Source organism: Myxocyprinus asiaticus, chromosome 46, assembly GCF_019703515.2.
Source record: "Myxocyprinus asiaticus isolate MX2 ecotype Aquarium Trade chromosome 46, UBuf_Myxa_2, whole genome shotgun sequence".
Taxonomy (NCBI): Eukaryota; Metazoa; Chordata; class Actinopteri; order Cypriniformes; family Catostomidae; genus Myxocyprinus; species Myxocyprinus asiaticus.
Window position 1 is genome coordinate 28,749,783 of NC_059389.1, and position 25,120 is coordinate 28,774,902.

General features: G+C 39.3%; 1 protein-coding gene and 1 pseudogene across 1 annotated transcript in view; both read right to left on the reverse strand.

The window, feature by feature from the left end:
• LOC127436275 (kinesin-like protein KIF21A) overlaps positions 1 to 25,120 on the reverse strand; it is a 292,925-nt gene that overhangs the window by 170,036 nt on the left and 97,769 nt on the right. The window lies entirely within an intron of this gene.
• The window catches only part of LOC127435737 (copine-8-like), a 129,516-nt pseudogene that overhangs the window by 100,210 nt on the left and 4,186 nt on the right, over positions 1 to 25,120 (reverse strand).

The window sequence follows — 25,120 nt, forward strand, 5'->3', positions numbered from 1 at the left end:
GGTGTGTCTGTCAATGAGTGCACACTGAACAAGCAGCAAACAGATCCATAAGGAATCCTTTGTGATGAGTGTGTTCGTAGGCGAGTGTATGCGTTGTGGTAGTCAGGAGCAGATTCGTGAGGAATCCTCCATTGAAGAGATGTCGACGAAGAAAACAGGTGTACAGCAAACTGGAAGGCAACCACACTCCCGACACGCGGGCAGAGATGGGCAACCAAAACAGATACACGAGACAGGACCAACTAGGAAGAGAGAGCGAGGTGAGCCACTCCAACACTAAATGGGCAGTGAATTATTGGAGAGACAAGTGCTGCTAGCATGCTAATTAGTGGCATGATCAGCGTTCCCATGGGAACAAGTGTTCACATGGAAACACTGATCATGCATGCCAACAGCGCCAGAGACACATGAGGGAGAGAAATAACAAAACAAACAGAACAGACCGACTTCATAGAAATATGTATGTTTGCATTTGGGAAAATATGTCACAAATAAAGTATAAAACTGCAATTTTTACAATATTTTCCTATTACCATATATATTTTTGTGACTAAGCTATCTGATATACTAAGCTATAATGATATACACTTACTGAGCACTTTATTAGGAACACTAGGTCCTAATAAAGAGCCAAACATGGTCTTCAGCTGTTGTAGCCCGTCCGCCTCAAGGTTCGACATATTGTGCATTATGAGATGCTATTCTGCTCACTACAATTGTACAGAGTGTTTATCTGAGTTACCGTAGCCTTTCTGTCAGCTCGAACCAGTCTGGCCATTCTCTGTTTACCTCTCTCTTCAAAAAGGTGTTTCCGTCCACAAAACTGCTGCTCACTGGATGCTTTTTGTTTTTGGCACCATTCTGAGTAAACTATAGAGCAATCATATGGCAATCATGCCATGCTCAAAATCACTGAGATCACATTTTGTTTCCCCATTCTGATGGTTGATGTGATCATTAACTGAAACTCCTTACCCGTATCTGCATGATTTTATGTACTGCACTGCTGCCACGTGATTGGCAAATTAGATAATCGCATGCATAAGTAGGTGTACAGGTGTTCCTAATAAAGTGCTAAGTGAGTGTATTGGTATTATTATAATATTCATCACAAGACACATCACGGTGCTACTCATAATTTCCTTGACTGGGCATTTTCCCCCACCAACACAAAATGTTTTTTCTTAATTCCTGCTATGTAATATTAAGGTCACACATTATATTAGGTGTCTTGATCTACTACTACGATTAAAATACATACAATACAATGTATGTAATTTGTATAACTACATGTTCTGCTAAATTCTCACAAGATTCACATTTGCTGCAACTGAGGTTGAGGTAATGGTATGTTTAGGGTTAGGGTTTAGATTAGGGGTTATGGTTTAGGGTTGGGGTAGGGTCAGGGGTTAAGGTTAACAGTGGAGCTACAGATTAAATGCAGATACTTTAAATGTAAACATAATGCAACAACACGTATGTACATAATAAGTACATCGTATCAAATGCTTACGCACATAGTGGTTAAAGACACCTGATATAAAGTGGGTCCAATATTAACATATTAACTTTTTTTGGTGTTATGCACACTCCTGAGCGTGCAGCATAAAAGCAACATTCCAGTGACCTTGACTGACATCACATCCACAGCAAACATGAAGGAAATGACACCATACATGAACATACATTTTATTTATACGTGTTTTACCAGCGTGATCTTATGAGCGTTTTTTGGTAATCCAACGAAAAGTGTGGTTTAGCACATTTACATTTGCGTGCATTCACATCTGAAATCACGTTCTGTCAGAGTATGTACTGCATTTGATGAAGGACACACTCATCGGCTGGTAAAAAATACATTCTTTAGGTATATGTGAGTAGTATGAACACGTTGTCCCGTGACCTGAATATACAGTATGACGTAGTAAAAAGAATGACAAAAATATTTTACTCTGGCTTTGTTAAACAAGCACCATTTGAGGTCACGTGATGCCATGCGAGGAGCAGACGTGTAAATGGCGAGCTCTGCGCACTTTGCTATTTTTTAAAAATTATTTTCATGTTATAATCCGGTGAGATTTGATACACCCAGCTACATATTTGTTCTTTGAGGTAAACATGGCAAAGAATTCAAAATCCTTGGGCTCTGAAGACATTAAAAGACACTTATGTGCTCAAGCTGAAACCTCTTGACGGGCCTGCGGACCAGGGACTTGATTTGAATGGTGCAGCAGGAGAAATCCAGCATCAACTGTCCAACATGTCTGTGATGCTGACGAAGGTCGTTGCTGACTTGGAAGATCTCACTGTAATAAGTCGATCGATTACGGCGATGGAAACAAAATTCTCTGAGTTGGTTACAAGAGTGGCAGATGTTGAGAAACAGATCGATTATCTGGAGTCATCAGAAAGAGAATTATCTGTTAATCTGCCAGTGAACAAAATAGACATGGAAAGCATTTTGGAAAAACTGGAAGATTTGGAAAATAGGAGCCGATGAAATAACATACGAATTGTTGGAATTCCTGAGCGTGAGGAAGGCAGAGATATGGTGGAATTCCTAAACAATCTCTTTCCGAGTCTGCTCAACATAACAGGCCACGGGTTGGAAATCGAGCAAGCTCACAGAGTCCTGGCTCGGAGATCCGCTGAGGGAGACAGGCCTCGATCAGTTCTGGCCAAATTTCTGAGATCATGCGATAAAGATCTTGTGTTGCGTGAGGCGAGGAGCAAAGGAAACTTTCTTGGAAGAATCACAATATTTTCTTTTTCCCGGACTTTGGGAATTCGACAAGATAGAAACGCGATCGATTCAAGGAATGTAAGAAACTCTTACATCAACGGAAGATCGCTTTTGCACTGATGTTTCTGGCCAAACTGAGAATAGATACTAAGGATGGTCGCAAAGTATTTATGTGTCCCAAGCAAGCTCTGTCCTTCATAGAAACAATGGGTGAGTAAGCCATCTGGTGTTTCTCATGTAGCTCCAGAATGGATTAACTCGCTGTTCTTACTCTAGCTGTCTGAGGAAGCTGGGTGCCATTTTTGTTTCTGTTTGTGTTGGCTCCGCCTAGCGGCTGGAGTTTGTTTTGTGGAAATAACACTCCTTCAAGAAACTTTTGCATGGACGGAAGATCACTTTTACACTGAAGTTCCTGGCCAGATTGAGAATGAATATTAAAGATGGCCAGGGTTAATGTGCACGTTTTTCTTTTTTCTGTTTGTTTGGTTCAGGGGGAGTTCGGGGTTTGATTGTTGCACTAATGTTGGAATTTGTTCTGAATAATCGTGTTTTTGACACACAATTTATATTTTCTATTATATCAATATGTCAAAAGTTGATATGAGTGGATTGTCTCTCTCCACGTGGAATGTGAATGGGTTGGGGCACCCCATAACAAGAAGGAAGGTTATTTATTTTCTTAAGTGTAAGAAATGTGATATAGTGTTTCTTCAAGAAACAAATATTTCCTCGCAGGAAGCTGAAAAATTTGGGAAGATATGGGGTGGGCATGTTTTCTTTAGTGCTGGCTCAAGTAAGAGCAGGGGAGTCATTACATTGATAAGTAAACATCTACAATTCAAATCTCTCAAACAGATTAAAGATAAATTAGGGAGAATCATTATTGTTTTAGCAGAAATTCAGGGGCAAAGGCTGGTTTTGGCTAATATTTACGTACCTAACGTTGATGATCAGGGCTTTTTTATTGATCTTGAAGGGATGTTGCAAGTCACTGGCACCCCTCATGGTATAATATTGGGAGGAGACTTTAATCTTTTGATGGACTCAGTCCTTGATCATAGTGAAGCAAAAGTGTGTAAGCCCCCTAGAGCAACATTGACGCTTCACAGGATGTGTAAAAATGTTGGTCTTGCAGATATTTGGCGACTTTTAAACCCATTTGGTAGGGACTATACATTTTTTTCATCGGTCAATAAGATTTATTCTTGAATAGATTTTTTTTATATCTAAGTCCCTCATTTCATCTGTTGTTGATTGCTCAATTGGAAACATCTTAGTCTCAGATCATGCCCTGGTGAGTTTAGAGATGTTGCCACATACGGAGAAAAAGAAATCATATAGTTGGTGCTTTAATGTCACCCGTTTGCAATATCCTGATTTCCAATAAATGTTAAAGACTGAAATCAATGTTTATATGGAGACCAACTGGTCCTTAGTATCTTCTGTGAGCGTGGCTTGGGATGCACTTAAGGCGGTTCTTAGGGGTCGGATCATACAGTATGCCTCATTTACCAAAAAATCCAAAGCACGAGAACTCGTGGAGTTGGAAGGGAATATTAAAAGTGCAGAGGCAGAGCTGAAGTGCCGAATGTCATCTGATGGCCTCAGAGAATTGACCCAATTGAAATACAGATATAATACTATTTTGTCACGGAAAGTGGAGTTTTGGTTATTCAGGGCAGTACAGTCATACTTTGAGTCATTGGACAAAGCAGGGAAGCTTTTGGCTAGATATATAAAGCAGAGAGAGTCTTTTTCTACCATTCCCTCAGTGAAATGTGCTGGTGGTGAAATTTTTACCTCAGCCATTGATATTAATAATGCCTTTAAACAGTTCTATCTTGATCTTTATAGTTCCACATCTTTGTCTACCGATGAAGATATTAGAAAATTTGTGGAATCATTAGAACTCCCTAAATTGACAACTGAGCAAAAAAATTCTCTTGATTCTGAGATAACCTTGGAGGAGTTTGATGAGGTAATTAAGGCCTTACCTACAGGCAAGGCTCCGGGGCCAGATGGTTTTGCTGCTGAATTTTTTAGATCTTCTGTCTGCTACAGAATTGGCTCCACTTTTGTTAGAAGTTTATACGGAATCATTAAAGAATGGAAAGCTTCCCCCAACCATGACAAAAGCACGGATCAGTCTGATTCTTAAAAGACAAAGATACAAGCAAGTGTAAAAGTTACCGTCCAATTTCCCTGATCCAGCTAGATGTAAACATTTTGTCAAAAGTTTTGGCTAACCGATTAAGTAAAGTTATGACATCTCTTATACATACAGATCAGGTGGGATTTATTCGGGGCCATAGCTCTTCAGACAACATTAGGCGTTTCATCAATATCATGTGGTCAGTAGCGAATGATCAGTCTCTGGTCGCTGCCATCTCACTTGACCCCGAAAAGGCGTTTGAGATGGTAGAACGGGATTATCTTTTTAAGATTTTGGAAATGCATGGGCTCGGGAGTACATTTATTGGTTGGATTAAGTTACTTTATAGACACCCTGTAGCAGCAGTACAAACAAATAGATTAAGTTCAGATCATTTTACTCTGAATAGGGGCACTCAGCAGGGTTGCCCTCTTTCCCCATTATTGTTCTGTCTTGCCCTGTAACCATTAGCAGCTGCGATAAGAAAGGAGGAGGATTTTCCAGGGGTGATGGCGGGAGGTGTGGCGTATAAGCTTCTGCTTTACGCAGATGATATTTAATTATTTGTCTCTGAACCTACTAGATCTATGCCTTGCCTCCACAGAATTATTCATTCCTTTTCCAAGTTCTCAGGATACAAAGTCAATTGGTCTAAATCTGAAGCTTTGGCTCTGACAGCGTACTGTCCAGTAACGGCCTTCCCGATGGGAGCCTTCCAGTGGCCCAAACAGGGCATTAAGTATTTTGGGTATTTTATTCCCAGCAGATTTGACTGATTTAGTTAGAGTTAATATTGACCCTTTAATAAATAGGATTTTGAGTGATGTGGACAGGTGGGCATCATTACATTTATCAATGATTGGGAAGGTTAATGTTATTAAAAATTAACTGTATTCCAAAATTCAACTACCTGCTACAGTCACTCCCTATAGATTTCCCCCTCTCTTATTTCAAGCAATTTGATAGTATAGCAAAGTCCTTCAATTGGAATGGCAAACGTCCCAGACCGCATTTCAACAAATTACATAGGCCGATTGACAAAGGTGGGTTAGGCCTACCCAAGATTTTGTTTTATTATTATGTGTTCAGTCTCAGGCATTTGGTTAATTGGTCGCTTCCATGTGAAAGAGCCCCTCCCTGTTTTCTATTGAACAGGAGGTCTTTGCCCCTATTTCGCCATTGCAAAGCCTTTCTATCAAACTAACCGGAGAAGCTAAGTTACACCCCGTTATCTCGCATTTGCTCTCGGTATGGACAAAAGTAAAATAAAAGATTTTAATTTAGTATTGGAGGAGGGAGTGTGGGCTGGGATTCTAAAAAACGTCAAGTCTGTATCAAGAGATGGAAGGGTGCAACTTATATAATTCAAGATTCTACGTAGATTCTACTGGACCCCCTCTAGACTGTATAGGCTTGGTCTTAAAGACACACCCACCTGCTGACGTTGCCAGTTGGAGGATGGAGACATGGCCCATGTTTTTTGTGGGGGATGCTGAGATTCAGGAATTTTGGTTGAAAGTACAGAGTTTTGTGTGTGACGTGGGCTTTCGGATTTCGTTTTGCCCCAGACTCGACATAGGTGACAAATACATCAAAGATTGGGTCCTCACCAGTGCGATGATAGGCAGGCAGATTGTTTTAAGGGGTTGGAAGTTGGTGGGAGCACCCTCAATTCGGGAGTGGTGTGAGGAGATGGGAAGGGTGGCAGCCTTCGAAGAGGTAACGTGAATTCTTTTAATGGGAAATGAGGTAGATATTTGATGTTTTTCGGGGGCTCTCGGAGTGGGACTGTGGAGAGAGAGGCATAGTTTTAGAGGTGTGTGTTTATTATATGTGTATGTATCTATATCTATATATATATATATATATATATATATATATATATATATATATAATTTTATTATATATATATATATTTGTATATTTTTTTTTATTCTCTCTGTGTGTGTGTGTGTGTGTGTGTGTGTGTGTGTGTGTGTGTGTGTGTACTTATTTAAGACCACTGGGATGTTTGTTTGGGGTCGGGTGGTGTTCTTGATTGGGCAGGGGTAGTAGTGGGTGTTAAATGTTGATTCATTGTATATACGTTTTGTTTTTCTTTGTCTTTGAAGAATCAGTAAAAATGTTAATCACAAAAAAAAAAAAAAAAAAAAAAAAAAAAAACAAGCACCATTTAAGTACAAGGAACAACTTTTTTGGTATATATAGTATACTGTAGCACTTACAGTTGATAGGAGCCACCTGAGTGACGGTTCTCCACCATTTTTTTAAATTTAGTGTTTTGAATGTGATGTATTCGCAGCTCCTGTGGCATTATGGGATAATAAAGTCTCCAGTGGATGCAAACTTGATAATTCCATCGTATGTTGTAGTAATCCGGATATTTCTCGCCTGCTATTTTATGAATACTGAGGAATCAGACACCCTACTCGATTGACACACTGCTTTTGGCATACTATATACAGTGGTAGGGAAGTATGCATATTCGGACACAGGCACTGAAACCTACAGAACATTGCTATTCATATTATATTGTATTCCTGGAATTCATTAATGTACTTTGTAATAGAAATATTAGACATGCATACGTGTATTCCCTCCATGATTCATATGTAGGAATTTGGCAAAAAAAAAAAAAACGCAGAATTAAGCAAATCAGATAAGATACAGGTTAAATGACCAGACTTCAGATATGTATCAGATTTAGAACTACTGTATAGTTGTGCCAGATCAGATGCCAAAAATCTGATCACATAAACGCATGCAACAAGATCTGATCTGTGCCAGATATTAGTGAAAAATCAGAACTGGTTGACAGTGTAAATGCTGCCATCAGTATTTTTAAGGGGTCACATACTGTGTGGAAACCAGAATATTTCTTTAGTGATTTGAAATAAGAGTTGTACAGGGTGGAATCGGCCATCGGCTTGGCCATTGGCCATCTTATAGCCCTTTTCCATTGAAATAGTGATGGTTCGTGTGCCGAGCCTGTGCTCCGCTGGTTCATGGCCGGGGAAATCTGAAGCCTTTCTGAAGCCGGCCGTGCTTTTCCACTGACTTAAAAACCAAACGGTGACGTAATGGGTTACGTAACTACCTGCCCATAGACAAACATGGCACATCACAACAGTGTTTGTATTCAGCTTTTACTCTTGTTTTTGAGGACATATTTAAATATACGGAGTAATGCAATAAAACATTATTACATTGCTTAACAAGATTGTCAGAGATGACATCTATGCTAAAGACAACAGGTAATGCAATTACAATATATTGTATGAACTATGGCTTAACTTGCTAAATTCTGTAAACAGTAACAGTGGAATCATTATTAACACTGGTGTAGCAGATGGTTGAATTTGGATTTTTGCCATAGCATATAATATTATGTTTACATCTTGATTGAGAATCCTTAAGTTTACTTAACAGATAGCCGCGATCTTCCGAAGTTAGAGTAGCTGGTCAAAAATGCCCTTACTTGACAAAACAATGCACAAAATAAGGGGACAAAAGTGTAAGGAAAGCTAACAAAGTTGACAAATATAATAACTTACTAAGATCAGCAGCAGAGGACACACTGTCACTTTTGTTTAGGTCCTTCTTACGGTCCTTGCACTCCCTTAAGTGCTTTTCAATTTGTTTATTATTTTGGTTCAAACCGGCATGCATCATTTTGTGCTGGATCTTCTCATAGATTATTTTTTCCCCTCTACGATCTCTCTAGTTCATCTCGGATCTCCGTAAAGACCATATATCGCAAGTCGAATGCTTGTTGCGTCTGCGTTACCTGAACGCTTTTGTGAGTTTTTTTATTGTTTTTATAGAGTGAAGAAGTACTTTTTGCTGCAGACTGTAGGTACTTCTGTTCTTTGTGAAAAATTTGTTGACGAAACATTATCCAGCCCTCCGCCCCCTGACGTAATCAGTTCCTGCATGGAGCCCAGAAAGCTTCTGGGGCCAGTGTCGAACCAGGTTTTCAGCCCCGGAACTGCCTTTTCTGCAGTGGAAATGCAGTTCAAGAATTTGCACCAGCCCAGGAACCCGCCCCCTAACCATGTCGGTGGAAAAGTGCTATTAGTGGGCCAGAGGGCCGCTAGGCCAATTATATAAAAATTATGGGGTTGTCGATTTAACGCGTTGAGTGCAATTAATTATATAAAAAATTATGCGTTAAAAAAATTAACACAATTAATCATGTCCCCGGACAGTAATAAGGAAGATTCCTGAGCAAATCAAGCTTGAAGTACCACCTGTTTTCTGCAGGGGGCAGTAAGCGAAACTCCAGCTGTCTAGGCAACATGTAGCTTATACAGAGAACAAACCAACCCTTCAGCAGAGAGCACAACACAAGGATGGGTTCTTACGTTCATAACACAGCTTGATTGAGCGCAAATCAGAATTTAGGGATTTCAAGATGTGTTATTCTAAGTATTAAACTATGTTTAACTTGACACAGCGACCTAAAAATGACTGACAAATTCAGCTGCAAAATGGACTGTTGTTAACTGTAGGCCAGTGATTGGCTCATGTTCAGTAATATGCAAATAAACAATACATTGGATTCTAAAGCCACTTTGTGTATTGTCTTATCAGTTCTTAACTCTGCCACATTAATCTAATGCATTTTAATTATCTAAATGCTATTTTTTATAATAATAATTATATATAGAAATATTTGCTGAGAAAGCCCCTCAAATAACAATAATTCAATATATAAAGATGAAATATTTCTGAATAGTTATATATAAAAAAGTTATATTTAAATAATTACAAATATATATATACAATATACACAATATATAGCTTTATATATTGAATTGTTACTTGAGGGGCTTTCTCAGCAAATATTCATATATGCGATTAATTACCATGTAATTATTGTACCATGTAATTAATTTGTTTAAAAAAAATTGATTGACAGCCCTAAAAAATTTATGGAAAAAAAAAGCAAATTAAGTTAATAAATCCCCTTTAAAATATCATATTATTATATGACAATATATGTAATTTTGAAGAAGAAAAATAACTGCACCCATAATGCTTAATTTCTGAATGTCTCACACACCCAGCTTTGTTATGAAGGGGCCGTATCACAGAACGTATCACAGCGTCAAAGTTCACAGAGGCACAAATCGAACAGAACGCAGGTGTCTCGAGACGCATTTTTGAACAGTTTAAGATATTTTTAATTTGAAACAGCATCGAAAAACATGGCACTCTTCCACGAGATGCTGATAAAACTGCGAGACGCAAAGCAGCGGACAAAAGATGTTCATTTAGCCTGTGCTATCTGTAAAAACAATTAAAAAAGAGTCCAGATGGAGGCAATAAAGTGTTCGGCATGAATGGCCCCAAAGGGTGGTGTGGAGAAAAACATCAAAATAATTAAAAGTTTGTAGCTAGATGCACCAAAATGTCAGTGGGCCGCAAGAATCCTGAAATTCACAGTAAAATGTAAAAGTCACCCAATATGTCCCTGGAGTTGGATATACTATGTAGAGAAGGGAAGTGCAAAACTACACATTTTCAAAATAGACTATTTGGTGGGTTGTCTAAAGGTAGTCCTGTATAATTATTCTAGTGTAGAGTCATGTCCATCACACAATAATAAGACACATTTCTTAGGGATAAATGGTTGCTAAGCACAGCCAATCATTGGTATAACAGGAATACATAGACTTGATGTCTATAATGTTTTGTTACACAAAACTATCATAGTCCTCACCAACAAACTAGTTGACAACCCCAACGCATCCCTAATGCAGACAAACTCTAACATTCACAAAGCAAAGCTCCCTCCACAGTCCACTTTTAGTTAAACTAAAACAGCAAAAACAATGATAACATATCAGTAACTAACAAATCAGTAACTGATAAAAAGCAGTTACTACAGCACAGTGCTGATTTTAACCAATCATAACAGCGCTGACTTACATATAACGTCTTAGAGGTACAGTAGCAAAAATGTGTTCTTAAAGGGTCAGAGATAATGGTCATAGAAAACTAAATTATTACTGTTTTTGCTGCAAAAAGACAGTGACTAACATTTTAAACTGACTTTTGGCAGAAAAAAAGCTACAAAAGTATAGAATATGACCCCTTTAAGACAACCTAGATGTTGTTCACTTTGCCAATTTCACAAGAAAATATCATTTTCTTCTAATCAAAACAAAAGCTTTTAGAGCATATAATGTGTGTGTATATGTGTGTGTGTGTGTGTGGGTGGGATTGGGTGGTGTACGAGGACATTTTTTTAGGTTACAAACTGGTAATTACAAGGGTATTATGTTATAAATGTGGTTTATGAGGACATTTCCAGTGTCCCCAGAATTCAAATTGCTTAAAAAACATACTAAACGATGTTTTATTGAAAATGTAAAAATGCAGAAAGTTTTTTGTGAGGGTTAGGTTTAGGGGTAGGGTTAGGGTTTAGGGGATATAATCTATAGTTCATACAGTGTAAAAATCATTATGTCTATGGAGAGTCCTCATAAGGATAGCCGCACCAACGTGTGTGTGTGTGTGTGTGTGTGTGTGTGTGTGTGTGTGTGTGTGTCAGATGCAGTCAGTGCAATCAGCCGTTCAGCACAATGAACAATGTGAGGCCTGCAGTCAAAAGCAAGTGTATGTTCATTAAAGCTGTGAATGTCAGCGACTGTTATCAGCTGAACACAACATCTGGATTTCACACACTGACACACACAATAGCAATCACACACAGCAACACAAATGTATGTACAATAATACACTCTTCCACTTTTAGACAAATGCATACAGCAGGGGTTACATGCATAATCAAGAATGCTAATAAAATTAGATAATAATTAAGGCAGGTAGACAGAAAACTGCACACTAATGAAGCTCCCTACAGCGATTAGAGCTCTGTTGATGAGTGTGTTAACTGCATCATGATCTGAGTCCAGTCGTATACTTATATCATTTCAGTTTGGGTTCAGATAAACAGCTCAGAATAACATGCTAGATTAAATGAATGTTCATCTTATAGTGTGCGTTAATAATAATGCCAAAAACTTACTTGGATCAGACTTTGAGAAGGTGTCTCTATCCAAGAGGTTTCTGAAAAATGAAAGAAAGAAAGAAATGTAATTATATGTGTTATTAATTATAATAACAATTAACAATGCTTTTGCTAAGTAATATACAGTGGCAAGAAAAAGTATGTGAACCATTTGGAATTAGCTGGTTTTCTGCATTAATTGGTCATAAAATGTACCCTACCTAACCCTATTTTCATCAGTCACAAGTATAGACAAAGCACATTGTGCTTAAGCTAACTACACACAAACAATTATAATCTTTCATGTCTTTACTGAACGTATCCCATTAAACATTCACAGTGCTGTGGAAAAAGTAATTGAACCCCTAGGTTAAAGACATCAATAAGAGCTAATTAGAGTCATGAGTTGGCAAACCTAGCAACCAGTTCATGAAACGAGATTGGAGGTGTGGGTTAGAGCTACTTTGAATTATAAAAAGCACTCAAACATTTTGAGTTTGCTATTCACAAGAAGCATCTGCTGACATGGATCATGATCTCAGAAGACCTACGATCAAGAATTGTTGCTTTGCATAAAGCTGGAAAGGGTTACAAAGTTATCTCGAAGAGCTTACTTACTTGTCTACAGTTGGACAAACTGTCTATAAATGGAGACGATTTAGTACTGTGGCTACTCTCCCTAGAAGTGACCGTCCAGCCAAGATGACTCAAAGGGCACATTGCATAATGCTCAATGAGGTTAAAAAAAAAATTAAAAAAACCCTAGAGTGACAGTTAAAGACTTGAAGGAATCATTGGAACTGGTTAACATCTCTGTTCATGAGTATACTATATGGAAAACATTTAACAGGCATATTGTCCATGGCAGGACACCACGAAGGTTGCTTTCTAACAAAAACATTGCTGCGTGCCTGAAGTTTGCCAAAGATCACCTTGACACTCCACAACAGCACTACATATGGTGTAAAAAGGGCACCGCGTACCAACATGAAAACATCATCCCAATGGTGAAGTACGGTAGAGGGAGCATCATGATTTGGGGCTGCTTTGCTGCTTCAGGGCCTGGACCGCTTGCCATCATTGAGGGAAAAATTAATTCCCAAGTTAATCAAGATATCCTAAAGGATAATGTCAGGGTGGCTGCGCGCTAGCTGAAGCTCAGTAGAAGTTGAGTGATGCAGCAGGACAATGACCGTAAACATCGAAGTAAATCCACTAAAGAATGGCTTCAAAAAAAGAAAATCCACCTTTTGGAGTGGACCAGTCAGAGCCCAGACCTTAACCCAATAGAGATGCTGTGGAATGACCTCAAGAGAGCCGTTTACATCAGACAAAAGAATATGGCTGAACTGAAGCAGTTCTGTAAGGAAGAATGGTCCAAGATTCCTTCTTAACGTTGTGCAGGTCTAATCTGCAGCTACTGGGAACGCTTGGTTGAGGTTATTGCTGCCAAAGGAGGATTGACCAGTTATTAAATCCAAGGGTTCACAGCACTGTAAATGTTTAGTGGGATGTGTTCAGTAAAGACATGAACAATTATAATTGTTTGTGTGTTGTTATCTTAAGCACATTGTGTTTGTCTGTACTTTTTATTGCCACTGTATTTCATTAGAGATAAGAAGGTGATAGTTAAAAACACAGTCGACTTGGTTTATTTCAGTTCTACAAACAAGGTGAAGAGACAGTCACAAATGTGTCCTAGAGCAAGACATTTAACCTCAGGTCTCTCTAGGGTGGAGACATTAACTCTTCATCTGTTAAATGTTTAACACATCAGATGGGAGCTAAATCACGGAATTAAATCTCATGTGCTTTCATAGGCACATATGTATTAGACACTGATATCTTCTGACTGAACAGAGCAAAGGCAGTAGCTTTGAAAATCACTTTCATAAAGCAACATCTATAACATTATAACCTAAATCTGTCTGAACACACTATGACAAAAACACAGGATGCTTTCTAAACTAATCCATACTGCTCTCAAAGTTTCTGACTTTATTACAAATGTTATGAAAACATAATCCTTTTATAATTATTTCACTTGCTTGTATATGTTTGTAGACTGAAAAGACTCATAACATGATTCAGTCCAGATACAATAAAAACATATATTATATATTGTTTGAAAATCCTCAGAATATACATGTGACAGAAGCTGCACTTTAGTAGCATTTTACAAAACCCAACTGAATCTATAACCCATGACCCCAAGTGATTACATAATCCCCATAACCCCAACTGAATTTATAACCAAGGACCACAATTGAATATACAAGCCATAACCCAAACCATTGTAACCCCCGAATCATATGTCTGTCCAAATGGTAAGGCAATGGCTTGACTGTGAGTTCTGTGTTTAATGGAGATGTTAACGGTGTCCATTGAAATGAACAGTGGGGGGGGGGGTGGTTTCTGCTTTTATGGATATATCACAGTGATGGACAGCATGAGGACAGCAGCCAGGCAGGCATTTTTGATGAGCAGGTAAGAATTAAATTTTCTGATAGGGAAGAATGTTTTATATGATACACAGTGTACAAATATTTAAGAGTATGCTATGAATATGAATTTGTATTTATCTGTGCATTCATTTGAACTATTATTATACACTGTGTAATTTGTTGTAATAATAGTTCAATCTTTTGATCATAAATGCTTGGGGAATATAGTACAAGGATGGGTTGATCCAGGTTGGGTCCAGTTTGTGGGCTGGTTATGAAATAATGTCGTCAATTAAAGCATTGTTTGGTTCTCAGTTCTTTGGAAAAGCTGGCCGGTATTAATATCGCTTCTCAAGTTTCCACGGTAAGTGGCTCTGACATGAGCAGCATAGTGGAAAGGGGTATGTGTATGTGGGTCTGTAAACTAAAGCCTACTGGCTATTTTTAAAAATGGGATTGGTGGATCGAGTCATTCAATGTCCTGCCCCCATTTCCTGTTTCAGTAGGAAATATGTAAAAACACCAAGTCCAACTGTGCTCGTCAACGCACTTCATGGGGACTTCAATGATGCAGTCCTGTTATACTTGCGTTATTTCCAAATGTTAGTACTAATTCAAATAGATAGAAAGAGAAGCCGAGGAAAAATATGCAGTGACACTTTGGAGGTAACAAAGTTTAAAAAATTACAAAATAAAATCACAGATAAGCATGCCCCTGAACTACCCTCAACTGAGTATATTCAGTATACTATAGACAGAAATTATACCGTATAAACCATTGCCCCAACTGGTTATATAACCTGCAAACCCAACTGAATATATAAACCATTGCTCCAAATGATCATATAACCCACAACCCCAACTGAATATATAAACCATAACTCAACTGTATATACAAGCCATTAACCGAACTGAATATATAACTCACAACCCCAACTAAATGTATATATAACCCTTTGCCCCATCCGATTATATAACCCATAACCCCAAATGAATATATAAACCATTGCCCCAAATGATTATATAACGTGTAACCCCAATAAATATATAACCCATAGCCCCAACTGATTATATAACCCATAGCCCCAACTGAATATGCAAGCCATTACCCTATCTGAATATACAACGACGAGCCAAAACATTATGACCACCTGCATAATATGCTGTTGGTCCGCTGCGTGCCACCAAAACAGAGCTGACCCGCCAAGGCATGGATTCTACAAGACCCCTGAAAATGTCCTGTGGTATCTGGCACCAAGACATTAGCAGCAGATCCTTCAAGTCCTGTAAGTTGTGAGGTGGAGCCGCCATGGATCGGACTTGTTGGTCCAGTACATCCCACAATCGGATTGAGATCTGGGGAATTTGGAGGCCAGAGCAACACCTTGAACTCTTCATTATGTTCCTCAAACCTTTCCCGATCAATGTGCGAAGTGTGGCAGGGCGCATTATCCTGCTGAAAGAGGCCACTGCCATCAGGGAATAGCATTGCCATGAAGGGGTGTACCTGGTCTGCAATGATGTTTAGGTAGGTGGCACGTGTCAAATTGACATCCACAAGAATGGCCGGACCCAGGGTTTCCTAACGGAGCATTGCCCAGAGCACCACACTCCCTCCACTGGCTTGTTGTCTTCCCACAGTGCATCCTGGTGTCATCACTTCCCCTAGTAAACGGCGCACACATACAGAGCCGTCCACGTGATATAAAAGAAAACGTGACTCATCGGACCAGGTGACCTTCTTGCACTGCTCCAATGTCCAGTTCTGACGCTCACGTGCCCATTGTAGGTGGACAGGGGTCATCATGGGCATTCTGAATGGTCTGCGGCTACACAGCCCCATACGCAGCAGGGTGCAATGCACTGTGTGTTGTGACACATTCCTCCCGCAACCATCACTAAAATTTTCTGTGACTTGTGCCACAGTAGACCTTCTGTCAGTTCAGACCAAATGGGATAGCCTTCATTGCCCTCGCACATCGATGAGCCTTGGGCACCCAACACCATGTCGCCGGTTTGTGGTTTGTCCCTCCTTGGACCACTGTTGGTACGTCCTCACTACTGCTGACCGGATGCTCTGACATAGTCGTCTGGCCATAACATGTCAAAGTCACTCAGGTCTTTACTCCTTCCCATTTCTCCTGCATTCAACATGTTGACAAAGAGAACTGTTTGTTCTAATTCTAATCTACCCAGACTTGACATGTGGCCTTGTTAGGAGATGATCAACATTATTCGCTTCACCTGTGAGTGGTCAAAATGTTTTGGCTCATCAGTGTATAACCCACAACCACAACTGAATTTCAAGCCATAGCCCCAACTGATTATATAACCCATAGCCCCAAATTAATATATAACCAATAACCTCAACTGAATATTCAAGCCATAGACCTACCTGAATAAAGATACCATTGTCCCAACTGGTTATATAACCCTGTAATACATTCTGTCATTGTGGGAAAGAGAAAGTGGGAATCAGGTATGTTGACACTCAGGTCTTTATTATACGTTTTTACACAGTCAAAGTGTGGCTTATCAGCTTCAATCAAACACAAACACGTCACACTGCTGTGCATCTCTCTCTCCTCATCTCTGGCATGGTCTCTCCTTTTATCGCTCTCCCCAGGGCTTACTGCAATCATTGCTGTAAATGATGATGTCATCTAGATAGGCAGCGGTGTACGCCGAGTGCGGTCTGAGGACTCTGTCCATGAGTAGCTGGAATGTAGCCGGGGCCCCAAACAAACCGAACAGAAGTGTCATGAATTGGTGTAATCCAAATGATGTGAAGAAAGCCATTTTTTCACGGGACATTGGGGTTAAGGGGATCTGCCAATATCCCTTTGTTAAATCCAGTGTTGAGTAAAATCGAGCCGTGCCTAACCGATCGAGCAACTCATCAATACGAGGCATTGGGTATGTGTCAAATTTAGACACCACATTGACTTTTCTATAATCTACACAGAAACGTACTAACCTGTCACACTTAGGGACTAGAATGACCGGGCTGGACTAATCACTGTGGGATAATTCTATTATTCCCATATAGAGCATTGCATCTAATTCTTCCCGAACCATTTTTTTCTTGTGCTCAGGAAGACGGTAGGGACGACTGCATACCACTACCCCGGGTGTAGTCTCGATTTGGTGCTCTATGAGGTTTGTGCACCGAGGCAGAGATGAGAACACGTCTGCAAATTCTTTTTGCAACATGGCAACCTCTGTGACTTGAGATGGTGAGAGGTGGTCTCCACAAGTGTAGGGGGTGACATGATTGGCTTTTAACTTCATCTCTGGCTCCTCCCTCTCCAGAACCATCATCCCCAATGTCACAAGGACTGCCTCCCTTCATAGCTTCAGGAGGTTGATATGGTATATTTGATGTGCGTCACCTCTATCTGTCCGCCTCACCTCATAATCAATATCACCTACACGCCGTGTGAACTCAAAAGGCCCTTGCCACTTGGTGAGTAATTTGGAGCTCGATGTTGAGAGTAATACAAGCACTTTGTCTCCCGGTGCAAATTCCCGCAGCCGAGTGCCCCTGTCCTACAGTCGGCTTTGACGTTCTTGAGCTTGGAGCAAATTATCCTGTGTTAATTGTCCCAAAGTGTGGAGTTTTGCTCTAAGATCAAGAATGTACTGAATTTCATTTTTGCTGTTTGAAGGTACATCCTCCCAAGCTTCCTGAATGACATCAAGCACCCCATGGCCGATGCCCATACAGCAGCTCAAATGGGGAAAACCCTGTGGAGGCTTGTGGGACCTCTCGAACTGAAAATAACAGGGGTTCGAGCCACTTATCCCAATTCCAAAGCGTCCTCGTGTACGAACTTACGAATCATATTTTTCAGGGTTTTATTAAACTGTACCACCAACCCATCTGTTTGTGGGTGGTAAACACTTGTGTGAATTAATTAAATGCCCAAAAATTGGTATAGTTCACGTAGTATACTTGACATGAATGTAGTGCCCTGATCAGTGAAGATTTCTTTCGGAATCCCCACCCGGGAGATAATTCTGAAGAGTGCCTCTGCAATACTATGTGCTGAAATGTTGCGCAGAGGCACTGCTTCCGGATTCAGTGTTTTTTCCTGCCCCAAGTGTCCTGCCATCAGATTATAATGAGCCGCCTGGAATAACATTTGCTGACGGCTCTTCGGTACCAAAAACTGGGTTGTATCTTCCCGTCTGAGCATCCTGCATCACTCGAGACAACCCCTCTTTTATAATGATATGAAAGTGCAGTGTTTGGCTGTACATGTGCACCGTTTACCAGGGGAAGTGATGACACCAGGATGCACTGTAGGAAAACAACAATGATATGAAAGTGCAGTGTTTGGCTGGAGCTGTTGACCATCAATAATTTTCACCTGGTCAAAGGCATGCCTAAGGGACTCCATGCTGGCGTGTACTTCCTCCAAAAAACCCAGGTTTCGGCACCACTGCAACATGTTCTGTCATTGTGGGAAGGAGGAAGTGGGAATCAGGTATGTTGAAACTCAAACTCAGGTCTTTATTATACATTTTAACACAGTGAAAGAGTGGCTTTTCAGCTTCAAATAAACACAAACGCATCACACTGCTGTGCATCACTTTCTCCTCATCTCTGGCATGGTCTCTCCTTTTATCGCTCTACCCAGGGCTTACTGAAATCAGAAACAGGTGTTAGACATCATAGCGCTCAGGTGTACACCCTTACTGCTTTCTCTCTCTCCGGATGAACGCTCAAACACGTCTCCATACTATTAGCCTTTATGCAATGTTTGTGAAATTTAGACTGTTAATGATTTCACCACCCTCATGGCGCACAGAACACAGAATGTTTACATGCATGTATGCTGGGTCAGAGTAAAAGTTTCTGTGCGGCTGACACCATCTACCAACCACTATGACTACACAGCAGGGATTGTCACAAACTATAATTGTCATTGGGTTGTCTAAACGAATAGTCGACTAGTTTGTCTGTAGAAAGTCTGAATAATTAGTGTCCATCAGACCCCATTCAAATGTGTTACAAAAAAATGACTGAATCCTCATATGAGCAGCCCTTAGACAGACAGATATTAAACAATTAAATACATATACATGCCATATACAGTACCTGTAACCTTTTAATGGACAAAACGATTGCAGTCCTCACAAAAAAACAAAACAAAACAAAAAATCATACTCTGATGCAAGGAATATGGAAGAGAGATCTTTTTTTAACCCTTTCAACATACTTTATATGCCCATTCCACAGGTATATATTTGAAGACTAAACATGTGTCCCACTCCCTCCCCATTCTGAAACTTTATGTGCCACCTGACAAAGGTCGAACCCAACCATTACAGTGCAATCTAAAAACATTACATAGCCAGAGTACCGCAAACGCTCGAGAACGAGAATCCTCATAAAATATTTACACGGCCGTTCCCCTTCGAAACAGCACATTCCCATTTCAAATCCCAGCACAGCAGAAGCCCTCCACCCACATCACACGCTCTCTACTATAAACAACCCCAACTGCCAATCACATCCACTGACACTGTCCTCTTATGATTTTAATTAATGTTTAGCCCTGATCCTTTTCCGGACTCATTCCACATTAATATATACAACATGCTGATAAAGCACAGAGGAATAATTAATGAGGAATGTAATTAAACCATGAAGTGTGATAAAGTTTAGTGTTGCTAATAAGGCCGAGCCCCCTGTGGTGTTTAAATATATAAAGCCCGAGTCCAAACACACGCTCGGTAAATATCACCACATTTATGAGCAATTGATTTCATAATAGTATTGAGAAGAACATTAAATCAATATTGAATCTAAATTGCTGACTTAATCAAATGTGATAATCAGGGTTGTGAAAGGGCTTTTAAACCGGTTTAATAAAGAAAATGTTTGTGTCAGAAGAAATTACAACACGATTCTTAACACATCTTGATACAAGAGTGTGCTAAAATAGCTCTTAATGGCCACAAATGAGGTTTAAGGAGATATAATCACATGTATTTTGCAATATAGCGCAACAAATTGACAGCTGTGGTTGCCAGAAATTTATTGTAAAAATACAGTACAATGTCAGTGTTCCAGGCTTTAAAGGATGACATTATGATGACTGAAAACAGGAATGCTCATACTTTTTACTGATTTTAGATATAATTTAAACAATATTTTACCTTAAAGGCAAATGTATTATTATTATTATTATACATTATATAATAATAATACACAATATTAATAATTCATATTATACATTAACAAAAAGAATAATTCAAATGTTTTATTTTTAAAAAAATGTTATATACAATATTTACAGTAAAAGTATATGTATTGCTAAAAGTAAACAAATATGTACTACACTTTTCACTTCTTAAAATATAATATGAACAATATTTTACCATAAAAGTATATGTATTGTTAAATAATAAATAAAATTATAATTTCAAAGGAGTTTTAAGAAGATATAGTCACATATATGTTGATATCTTGCAGTATAGGGCAACAAATGTAATAAAGTTTAAAGACAGAAAATGTATTTACTTTTACTGTTAAAACTGGCAGCTGTGGTTGCCAGAAATTTACTGTAAAAATACAGTGGCAATGTTTCAGGCTTTATGGGGTGGCATTTTTTTATGACTGTATACATTTCATACTTTTTACTTATTAAAGACATAATTTTAACAATATTTTTTTGTAAAGGTATACAGTATGTATTATTAAACAAAATATATATTTTAAATATTTACTTTAAGATAATTCACACTTTCTACTTCTAAAAATGTATTTTATTTATTTATTTACAGTAAAATTTAATGTATTACTAAAAGTAAACAAATATGTCCCGCACTTTTTACATAAAAGAAAATGTTAACATTATTTTTCTGTAAAAGTATATGTATTGTTAAATAATATATAGATTTTTAACACAAATTATGAGAAAATTCATACTTTTTACTAAAATACTTTTACAGTAAAATACTTGTAGTGTCTTTAAAAACAATATACTTTTTCCCTTACAGTAAAACAATTAACAGTTTTTTTTACTACATAAGTTTTACATTCTTTTTCCAATAGAATTTCTAACTTTAATATTTTTATAGTGTACATATCCTGCCATTTCATTCTCATTGATATTCATTAAACTTATGCAGAACTTGTAAATGGTTTATTAGTGTAGATCAGTGTAACATCTCAGTCCATGGACCATGCATCCATTAGCCAGAGGGTGCCATTGCCTGAATACTAACCTGGTTCTGAACTACAACTCCTATCATCCTTTGCTCCTGCCATCTTCCCCACACCTGTTTCCAGTTACCTCATTAGCTTCATGTGTATTTATACTCTGCTCATTTTCATCCTCAGTGCAATGTATTACCAGCTTATCCTGCTTTACTGAGTGGATTCGCATTGTGATTTTGGATTTCATGTTATGGACTTTTCTGCTCGTTTCTTATGATTATGATTTTGGCTTACTGTCTTGGATTTGGTTGCTATGTATCTGCCTCACTGTGTTTATGACCCAATGAACATTTAACTCTGTACATTCAGTCATTGCCTCCCTCTCGAGCTGAACCGGTAAGATTAGCGCTTCCAGACAAATTTGATGGCTCTACAGTAAGTGTAAGGGGTTCCTGTGTCAAAGTTCCATATACTTTTCACAGCAACCTGAGTCATTTAAATACAAACAGTCAAAATCAGCATTTGTTATGTCACTTCTTACTGGAAAAGCTTTAGAATGGGCCATGGCAGTCTGGGATAATGATCAAATTAGAGACTCATTTTCATATTTTTCACAGCAAATCTGAGAAGTTTTTGAATATCCTGCTGGAGGTAAAGATGTCTCCGTTCCGCTATTGCACGTATGCCAAGGCAACCAGACTGCAGATTATGCTGTACGTTTCCGTACATTAGCGGCTCGGAGTGAATGGAATGACATGTCATTAAAATCTGTCTTCCGTGAAGGGTTGAACCCTGCTTTACAAGCTGAACTAGCTTGCAAGGATGATTCTCTGGAGTTATCCTCATACATTACATTGGCCATCAAAATTGACAATTTGATTCGAAACACTCCACGTTCCCATTTATCACCGTTTACAGCCTCTAGTAGTTCTCCTCTTGACAAGCCAGTGTAAGCAATGCAGATCAGATGCACCTAAGTTTCAGAGGAGGAGTGCATGAGAAGACTTCAAGAGCCTAATAATAATCATGTCCTAATAAACCCAATGCTGCTAATACTCAAGAAGTTAAAGTGTAAACTCATCTACCATTCCCACTAGTCAAAGTTTCATGCTCCCAGTAACTTTGCATTATGCTAATCAGATCCACTCTGTTATAGCGTTAATCTCATCCATTGTGAAAGAATTCAACATGTCCACTGTACCATGTTCTCCACCTATCCATGTCACTGCAGTCGATGATGGGCCTATTGGAAAAGGCCAGATAACACAAACCACACCTAGCAAGATTCAAGTAGGTCTATTTCATGTTGGAGGACTCACCTTTCATGTCATATCCTTTCCACACCATCCTATTATCCTAGGATATCCCTGGCTGTCATTCCACGATCTGCAAATTTAATTGAAACTTGATGCGCTCCTTCATTGTTCTTTTTTGCCAGTCACACAGTCTCAGTTCAGAAGTCCCCTTATCTTGTCTAACTACGAAGGTAGAAAGCCCTTCATCAACATAAGCAATCGAAATCCCTCAGGAATACTCAGATCTCCTCAAAGTTTACCCATTATCCATTCCTGAACCACATGCTATGGAGGATTACATAGAGGAGGATTTGGCATCAGGATTCATCAGACCCTCAACATCCCCTGCAGCTGCTGGCTTTTTCGTTGAGAAAACTACAGGGATCTGAACGCAGTAACAGTTAAGTACCGTTACCCTTTATGTCTAGTCCCCTCTACTCTGGAACAGTTGCGTGAAGCCAAAGGCTTCGCAAAATTAGATTTGAGAAGTGCTTACAACTTAATATGGATAAAAGGGGATGAATGGAAAACTGCCTTCACCACTAGAGGTCACAATGAATATCTGGTCATGCCGTATAGACTTGCTAAAACCCCTTCGGTTTTTCAGTCTTTTGTCAATGAGATTTTCAGGACCTGCTCAATCAGAGTGTAATAGTCTACATTGATGACTTTTTGATCTACTCACAATCCAAGGAAGACCATGTGCAACATGTCAGAACTGTACTAACCAGACTTCTTGAGCACCAACTGTATGTTAAGGCAGAAAAATGTGTTCCATACCACTATGACAACCTTACTAGGCTATATTATTAGTCATCAAGGAGTTGAATGGATCAGACCAAGACCACAGCAGATACAGATTGGCCACCCCCCACAACTGTCAAAGAACTTCAGAAGTCCTTAGGTTTCACCAATTTTTATCAGTGGTTTATTCGAAACTATAGCACCACTGCTTCCCCTTTAACCTCCCTACTCAAAGGGGAAACCCAAGAAATTGTCATGGACAGAGGCTGCTCAAAGAGGCATTTGACAAGCTTAAAACCAGATTCACTACTGCATCCATACTGAAACATCCAAACCCTGATGCTCCTTTTATCGTGGAGGTTGACGCTTCAGACTGTGGCATTGGAGCGGTCTCGTCTCAACAGCAAGGTAATCCAGCTAAATTGTATCCATGTGCTTTTTTTTCTCTAGGAAATTGTCCCCTGCAGAGAGAAATTATGATGTAGGCAATAAGGAACTACTGTCTATCAAAGCAGCTTTGGAAGAATGGAGACATTGGCTGAAGGGAGCCTGTCATCCATTTCAGGTGATAACTGATCACAAGAACCTTGAGTATATATAAAAAATTTTTTTTTAAAAACGCCAAAAGGTTAAATCCAAGACAAGCCAGGTGGGCCCTTTTCTTTACACTATTCAATTTCACAGTCACGTATCGTCCAGGCAGTACAAATAGCAAGGCAAATGCTTTATCCAGAAAGTTTGATTTGCCCAATTCAACACTTGAACCAGAACCTGTATTACCTTCCTCAATTTTTATTGCTCCCATAAGATGGGACATAATGGAGGAGATTCAGCATGCTCATCAGGATGAACCCTCACCACCAGACTGCCCACCCAATAAACAATATGTTCCACAGAATATCAGGCAAAGGGTAATACAGTGGGTCCATACATCTCCAAGCTCTGGCCACCCTGGAATCCAACGAACCATCAATTTGTTACGTAACTGTTTTTGGTGGCCTACTCTTGAATACAGATGTTACCTCTCATGTCAATTCATGTCACGTCTGTGCCCAAGCAAAAACTCCTAGACAGCTCCCAGCAGGTCTCCTCGAGCCATTACCTACTCCACATTGACCATGGTCCCATATTACCATCAACTTCATCACAGATCTCCCCGACTCCAACAGACTTACAACTATTCTGGTCCTAGTGGATCGTTTTTCTAAATCCTGCAGGTTAGTGCCTTTTAAAAGGATTACCCACAGCCATGGAGACCGCAGAAAACCTCTTTCATTACTTCTTCAGAATCTATGGATTACCAGGTGACATTGTTTCTGACAGGGGACCTCAGTTCACATCTTGGGTATGGTGTGCCTTCTGCAATCATATAAACATAAACGTGAGTCTAACTTTAGGTTATCATCCTCAGGCAAATGGTCAAGTTGAAAGATTGAGTTGTTTTCTTCGATCCTACTGCAGTAGGGAACAACATCATCAGTGGAGCACCTTCCTGCCATAGACTGAATAAGCACAGAATTCCCTCGTACACATCCACCGGACACACCCCCTTC